We start from the raw sequence: 8798 nt of genomic DNA, 5'->3' as shown, positions 1-8798 counted from the left end.
GGGATGTCAAATGACCATAATGCCCTGTTAGATTCACGTTCGATTTTTCTGGTAACACCGTATTTTGTCTGTTTTTCGATTTCTCACTTTTCTTTGTACTAATTATTTAATTTTTCTCTAATCTTTCTAATGAGATTTATACTTCAATAAGGGTCTATTTATGTCCTAAAAATGTTTTCCAGGGGTTCCCAGATCCGGAGCTAGTCAACGGTCCACGCCGTGACTTCCAGTCTGATCACCCATCGCTAGGTTTCAGCTACCACTTACTCGGTTACATTTCTTTGCTATGATTTTTCCTTTGTTTTTCTTGTACTTTCTTTTCTTGTATTTCATTATTTTATGTCTCCTCACTCATATTGAAGTGTAGTTCTAAGCATCCTAGCTGTCCGGACAACACTGGTCACCGGTACAGCAGAACGCACTACCGAACTTAGGGGTGTTACAGATAGACCAAGACTCTTGAGAGATTACAGAGCTCCATCTGTCCAGGGATTTCAGCCCAGTGTCACTAGACCCACAGTGAAAGCCAACAACTTTAAATTAAAACCAGCATGGCTCCAAATGATTCAACAAACCCAGTTTGCAGGTTCACCAACAGAGGACCCACACTATCATCTCTAGTGCTTTCTTGCCCTATGTGATACATTCAAGATGAATGGAGTGTCTAATCAAGCAATAAGACTCAGAGCATTCCCATTCTCCCTTCAAGATAGAGCAAGGAAGTGGTTACTTTCTCAACTGGCTGGAACATTCACTACCTGGGAAAACCTCTCTCAAGCTTTTCTAGCAAGGTATTTACCACCTACAAAGACTGCAAAGCTGAGGCTTGAGCTCAACACCCTTAGACAAAAGGAAGGAGAATCACTCTATGACGCATGGGAAAGATATAAAGACCTGCAGAGGGAATGTGGCATAGAAGATTGGCTATTGGTGCAAAATTTCTATAATGGATTACTACCCTCTATAAGGAGCACAGTTGATTCAGCTGCAAAGGGTGATCTAATGGAGAAAACAGTGCCATAAGCACTTGAACTTCTAGAAGTCAAGTGAAAGAAGAAATGCAAGAAGAACTACAGGTGTCACACCTTACCCCTCTGTAAGGCATAACATGATCCCGTAAAATACCTAATAAACTACCGAACTTCACCTACCGATAATTCATTAAGTACCCTACAAGGGATTTTAAAACAATTTTCTTATTTTTGATAAGTAGTGAGCATTTTCTAATAGGTATTTAAAATATTTAATTAAAATTAAAACTAGTTAATATTTTTGGTCCATTTTATTTTTTCGCAAATTTTATAAAAATTTTGCCAGAGTTCCATCTATATTTTGAGAAAACAGTTCTTCAAATACCTAAAAAAAAGGCACTTCCAATAATTTTTCAACCACTGCTTCAAATTCATACTCAATCTCAACCAATTCTCAACACATTTATCAACTTTCAAATTTCAATTCCACTATCCAATGATCATCAAAATACAAGCAATCCATTTTATTCAAATTAAATAAAATAGTTCCATTCATATTTCATTAAGGACAAAACAATTTATATACATCATTACAAAATTTACATTAAGAGAAATTCAACTAAAATTTATTACAAACTTTACACAAACTTTGTATAAGCTGCTCAAGACCGATTTTACATGTCCATACAATTACGTGCAATACATATATCAAAATGAATATTTATAGTCAGGGTATAAATTATACCTGATAACTTCAAGCAAGTAGCTCCCCTGTCCTCAGCAGCTCAATCTACTGCTCCTCTGATCTCTATATCTGCGACAGCATACAAAGCTATCACTGAGTGGTGAACTCAGTGGTGCACAAACTAATAATTTAAAACTTAATACAAATTATTCTTAATAATTCATAATGAATAAAAATTTAAAATTTCTTCTTCAAAATCCATGACATACAAAAATCATTATTTTCATTCATGCAAATTATTCTTTTGAATAACATTTTGATCAATTAATAACTATTTATTTACATTTCTTTTAAATTCCGACACAATACAAAAATATTTTGGAATCACTAACAAATTATTTATTTCAATCACAATTCATCAAATTATGCATAATTTAAAGGGCCTTGCCAACAATTCACACAGTTTATCTCATGGCCTAAAATTCAAATAGATGCCGTGTTGTACACCACGACATTTCACATTCTCCCAATAACCGAGGCTAAAAGGGAGAAACAAAGACTAGCTAGTATATATGAGTACTCATTCAAATTCTTCCCCAACTGGCAAGCCATAGAGGAAGTAACTCGCCCCATCTAGTGGAGGAGATATCTCACTAGACAAGCTAATGAGAATTCACAATAAATTTTGCCATGTCAACTGTGGTTTCAAATAATATTCAAAATAATTTCTATTCACAAAGTGTTTACAAATTATCATATTTAATCATCATAAATTCATGCTCAAGGTTGGAAACACATCAAACTTAAAATTTACAATCCTCAAAACAATGCAATAAATGCCAAAGAAAAAGAAAATTAAAAAAGTTTATTTACATTACTTAGATGACATCATCATGATGTCAAAATATAATTTTAATTTCCTTACATAATTGACCAAGTCAAAAGCAATTTTTAATGACATAAAATACTTAAAAAAGGGAAAGAAAAATCATTTTTCTTCTTCTTCCTTCATATGTGCCGCCCACTCTCTCTTCCCTTTCTCATCTCTTCCATTTTTTCCACCACGAAAGCTTGTTTTAAAGCTTTCTAAACCAAAATTTAGCCATAGATTTTGAGGTTTCCTTGGTTAAAACTTGTCCTTGGGTCTTGATTTGAAGATTGAAAGTGAAAAAGAAAGGAAAATTGGGGAGTTTGAGAAGATAGAAAAAGCTCCATATGAGGTAAATCTCTCTCCTAACTTAAATTGATTTATGCTTATAGAATTAACATTAAACAAGTGAAAATAACTTAGAAATTGTGTAAAATCAAATAGAAAACAATTGTTGGAGGACTAGAGGAAAATTTGGTCAACTAGGATTTTGATATATGTATGCATGAATTTGGTGGATTTGAATAGTGTAGTGAATAGTAACCCCGAAACACAAAATTTAAAGAACGTCGAGATTAGCACATTAGAGCTAGGTAAAAGTGAATTTGAATCTATTTTTGGATTTACAATGAGTTATGATACTGAAACACTATGAAGCTGTGTGTTTCAATTGAAAAGAACACCGGGAAAGAACCCAAAGAATCGAGTCAAGGCCAAGAGGCGACTCATTTAAGGTTATGCAAACATGTCACACCCTACTCCTCGTAAGATGTAATATGTTCCCATATTACACGTAATGAATTACCGTACTTCACCTACCGGTAACCCATTAAATATACTACAAGGGATTTTAAAACAATTTTCGTTCATTTTGGAATTGATGGGTAAAATTTTTTCAAAATTTAAAAACTTTTATTTAAAGTCCAAACATAAATTAAATTCTTAGATATTTAAAATCTCCGTAATTTTTACAAAAATTTCGGCAGAGTGCCGTCTATATTTTGAGAAAACAGTTCTTCAAAACCTGAAAATAGAAACACTCCCAATATATTTCTCAATCACAACTCCATTTGCAACCACCAAACTTCAAATCAATAGCAATAGCAACACTTCAATTCAAAATTCAAATTTCAAATCAAAAATTAATATCTCAAAACATTTCATAACTCATGCACATTACATTTTAAATCATTAATTTATAATCATAAGTTAATTTACAGATGCAAAATCTCAAACATAATATTATTACAATTTTATCTGTACAACAGCTCAAATTACAGAGATACATATGCATACTATCATATTTACATCAAACTAAACTACTAGGGTATAGACAAATACCCATATAAAAATTCTTCAATTTTGCTCCTCTTTAACAGTAGCAGCTCGCTCTGCTGCTATGTCCTTTTCTCTATCTGCGACAGCAAATTAAAGCTATCACTGAGTATATAAATACTCAGTGGTGCACAATAAAGCATAAAATGCAAATATAAAACATTTATGAACAAATCATCATTCAAAAATCTCATAATCGCATTTCACAATTTTTTTCTCAAATCACATTTATAACAAATCATAATTTACAAAGCTTAATATAGCACAACTTGATCAAACAATTTAATAAACATAGTGTTGCCAAACAATAACACAACTTAGGACATGACACAAAATTTTCCGAACATGTCGTGTGTACATCACGACAAGGCATACTCACCCCACAAATCGAAATCAATGAGGGAGGTGGCTAGTTAGCTAATGAGTACCCATCCAAACTCGCCCCTCAGATTGGAAAGCCAGAGAGGGAGGAAAGTGATCAAATATCAAACTCACCCCACAAGTGGAGGAGGAACATATTAATATTATCATGCCAAGTGTGAATTAAAAATAATTTAAATTAAAAGCATCATAAATACTTCATCATGGTAATGTTACAATTCAATATTTCAAGTTATTCAAAATAATTTAAATCAAGTTATTCAAATATTTCATACAATTCACAAATCATATTTTATTCTAAACTTTTCATTTTCAAAGTAAGAAATACACTATTTTTCAAATAAGATTTTCAAAGCCATAACTAAATTCAAAACCATTTGTTCAAATATTTCATACAAATCAATAAATAATTTTCATTCCAAATTTCCATTGAAAAAATAGGCAACACAACATTCTCGAAATTCACAATGAACAAAACACATTTACAATGTATAACAAATTAATTTTCATTGTGAAAACTATAATTTAAAAATTTTTGGGCATAAACCTGACGTGAGATGCCTTTAGGCCTTGAATCAGTCCCTTAAACCTTTCGGGTCTTTTTCAGCTGAAACACAAAATTTATAGTGTTTCAGTATCTTATTTCACAATAAATCCAATAATTAATTCATAAATACTTCATTATAGCCCAAATATACTTAAACTAACATTCTTGGAATTTTTCATTTTGGAGTTACTATTCATGGTACTATTCAAGTCAATTTGTTGACTTTCTAAGGCTTAATAGGTATAGGAATTCCAACTTCACCCACATACCACATTTTGGTCACTAATTTGGTTGGTTTTTGTTGTTTATTCAAATTCTAAGTCTTTTAGGCAAATTTGATAAATTTTCAGTTTTGGTGTCTAAGGTTACACTGTTCTATTGGTCATTTTACTGTTGGAATGTGGCAAAACTTTCTTCATAGAAAATGTTCCCTATTGTCTTAAGTTTACTCTTCTTTTTGAATCACTCCAATTGGAGTTTCGTAGCTCAAGTTATAGCCATTTGAAACATGGTTGCTGATTAGACTTAACCCAGATTTTCTGGGCAAATTTTGGTTCTGGCAGTTTTAGGTCACCAATTTAGGGTGGCTAAATGACTTGGTTAATGGAATAATTTGGGTTTGTATTCTTCATGAAAGTTTTAGGTCTATATCTCAACTATCCATTGATAAAATTTCAGGTCATTTAGACCTGCCTAGCTCAAGTGATGGCCAAATGAACAAACACTATTCATTTGGTCAGTTTGTACAGGGCAGACTATGATTTTCCAAGTTTGGTCAATTTGTTCACTAGGTTTTGGTCACTTTTTGGGCATGGTTTCTAAATGAAAATTGTGTCATTTAGTGTCGATTTTCATTCCCAATTGGTCTCATACCAATTGGACTTGTAAATTTTCATTTTTGGTCCCTCAAAGGTAACTCAATCCGAATTTGGCTTTAAGTCCAACCATTCCAACACACTTCATTTGGTCACAAATGACCATTTCTCACTTCAAACTAGGTCAAATACATCATTTACAAGTTTCTCACATTTTTTTCTCTAAACCCTAGTGTCCAAAACCCTAATTCACACTACTTGTTGCATTTAACCAATTCAATGCTTTTAACTATAATCACTCAACTAATTAAGGTTCATATACTCATTTAAATCAATCAAACCATGCAACAATACCCTCATACACATGCTGGCCGAAATTCAGCTTGGTCCCTCAACAATTTGTTTCATTTCATTTTAAGTTTATTTCTAAGTAAATCAAGCTATAAACACAACTAATAAACTAATTTTGCAAATTAATTCACTAACCTCAATCTTTGATGTCCAATTCTTCAATTCTCTTCCTTTTTCTTTTTCTTTGCTCTTTCAATCCTCTTCTTAAGTTGAGATAACAAGCTCTAATAAAGTTTTTATGGAAGCTATTAAGGTTTAGTGAAGGAATTTGAGCTTGAGTACAAGCTTCAATGGAGGTGTAACAATGGAGAGGGAGAGAGAGATGGGAGATGGCAACATGTGAGGAAGATGACTTTTTGTCTTTTTTTTTCTTTCTTTTTTTTTATGTATTTTGTCTTATGGAAGACCAAAATATCCATTTAATTAAATTTATTAATTATAGGATTTATGGCATCATGCATGATGTCATGCATGATGTCACCTCCCTTCACTTTTTCATTTTCTCTTTTTTTTTTCTATTAGTTCTTTAATTTAATTCTCAATTCCAAAATTTTCTTTTCTCTGATTTTATTTGACAGTTAGGTCAGGATTCAGCTCTCGGGGTCAATTGACCAAATTGCCCCTCGCCGATTTAACCCAGTTTGCAAATAATTCAATATTTCTTCCGGCTCTCTGACCTAATTATTTGACTGACTTAACAATTCTTTTTTGTGATTTTCTCTTTTTCACTGTGTTCGTAAGGGTCCTAAGGACCGCAGCGTTACATTTTACGATTCAAAATTTGAGTTTAAATTGACTTCGCAACCCTTCCCGAGAAGGTCACCTATTGTTGTGACTCTCGGCTCGTTTAACTTCTTATGTTCTGTTTTTCTTATTTATACTTAACTAATTGGCAATTGCTAATTATTTAGGTTTAAGGCTTATCTAGTTATCTTAAGTATGTTTCTAATCCCCTTAATTGGCCGGATCGACTCCGGTCACCAGAATAGTGAAATGTATCAGGCTATACAAATAGGGGTGTTACAGTAAGGGTCCTGGAAATAGATGCCCTAAGCATGATAAATGCCCAGTTTGATCAACTCACAAAGAAACTTGAAAGAATGCAAGTCGAAGGAGCGGAAGCATGAAAAACATAAGTTTAGATCATTGAAATTCAAAATTTTTCATCTAGGGTCATATGCATCATGCAAGATTCATTTTTATCTATTTGATTTCAATGATAAACAACATATTAAAAATCTTTTAATATATTTTTGGATCTACATTTGCCATTTAAGATTTTAGAATTAACAGATTAATTCATTAGAATCCTAGATTAGATCAAGAACAAGTGCACTAACCTGTTTGATGCACTGCAGTGTGTTTGGCACCTTTGGGTTTTGCCTAGGACACCAGATGTTGTCCTCTCTAGCTTGTCCACACCAAGATCACCAATGGCAGCCTCTTAAATAGCTTCTAAAGCTTTTCCAATCACTTAGAAAATTAGGATTTGCCTTTTGAGAGATTACAGATGTAAGCAGGACACTAGAAACGATTTCTAGTATTTTTAATTCAAGAGATTGTTGGAAAATCTCTTTAAATAGATGAAAGATAAAGAAGATGAAAGGGAGAGGCTCTTCGGGGTGGCACCAATGAAACAAATAGCAGCTAGGTATTTTTCTTTTCATCCTTTCCCTTATATAACTAGGTCACACTTAAAACCCTTGCCACATGTCACCTTCTGATTGGCTCTAGGTTTAATTGACCCAATCACATTGTGCCAAGTGTTAAACCTATATTTAATCTTGACTTTAATCATCTTACATGATTAAAAGACATATGGCAAGCTTATGTGTAGTGCCATGGTGCCACATGTCACCCTGTGAAATGACTAAAATACCGTTGTGTCTTAATTTTGAGTTTTCAACCCAAAATAATTATTTCTCTTCTTCTAATCAATTTATATAAAATATAAATTAATTAATTAATCTCTATTAATTAATTTTTCATTAATTAAATTCATATTTAAATACTTTAAATATAAATTTAACTTATACTATACATTCAATAACCTAGATTTGGTTTCAAGCCATACTAGGGACTTTGCAATCTAATTGCAAACCAAACATATTTAATTAATCAATTGAACTCTTTAATTAATTAATTAAATCATATTTAATTTGGTGATTACTTGTGTATGTGTGTGACTTACTAGGCTCATCACTAATTGGCAATGAGAGATGATATCAACTCTTAATATCATCATAACTCTTTCTTACCATAAATGATTTCTCTAAATCATTTTATGCACCTCATAGACCATGGTTAAAACCTAGCGTAGCATGACATTGCCACCCAATTATTAATAAGGTTTACCTTAAATGAACCTATAATCATATGTTACCATGCACTAGAATCTCTCTGTTACAAAATTTCAATTTGAGCTGGAGTTATGGTTTATGTCAAACCCCATTTGCTATGAATATTATGTTCTCTTTTAATTCTAGTTCTTGATTAAAAAGATTTTCTCATCAGAAACTCTTTTCTGATTAAATCTATCTGTCCTGGCAAGGAACTTGAAATATCAAGAATAATTAAATGAACATAGGATTTTATCTCTATTTACTTAGAGGAACAGATTCCATCTTGATCAACACCTACCTCCATATATAACTGGTAGGAGCCAACACATGTCCATATACCCATACACAGTACAAGTATGAAAGTAGTATCAAACTTAAACCACCTATATATAAGATAACTGTGCTATCTTAGGTCTAAAGATTATATGCACTGATATGATTTATGACAATGCATTGACAAGAGTAAACTCCATGTGCTTGTCATAAATGTCACTAGTTCGGCC

The sequence above is a fragment of the Hevea brasiliensis genome, chromosome 12 (assembly GCF_030052815.1).
Source record: "Hevea brasiliensis isolate MT/VB/25A 57/8 chromosome 12, ASM3005281v1, whole genome shotgun sequence".
Classification (NCBI taxonomy): domain Eukaryota; kingdom Viridiplantae; phylum Streptophyta; class Magnoliopsida; order Malpighiales; family Euphorbiaceae; genus Hevea; species Hevea brasiliensis.
Note: the sequence above shows the minus strand (reverse complement) of the source record.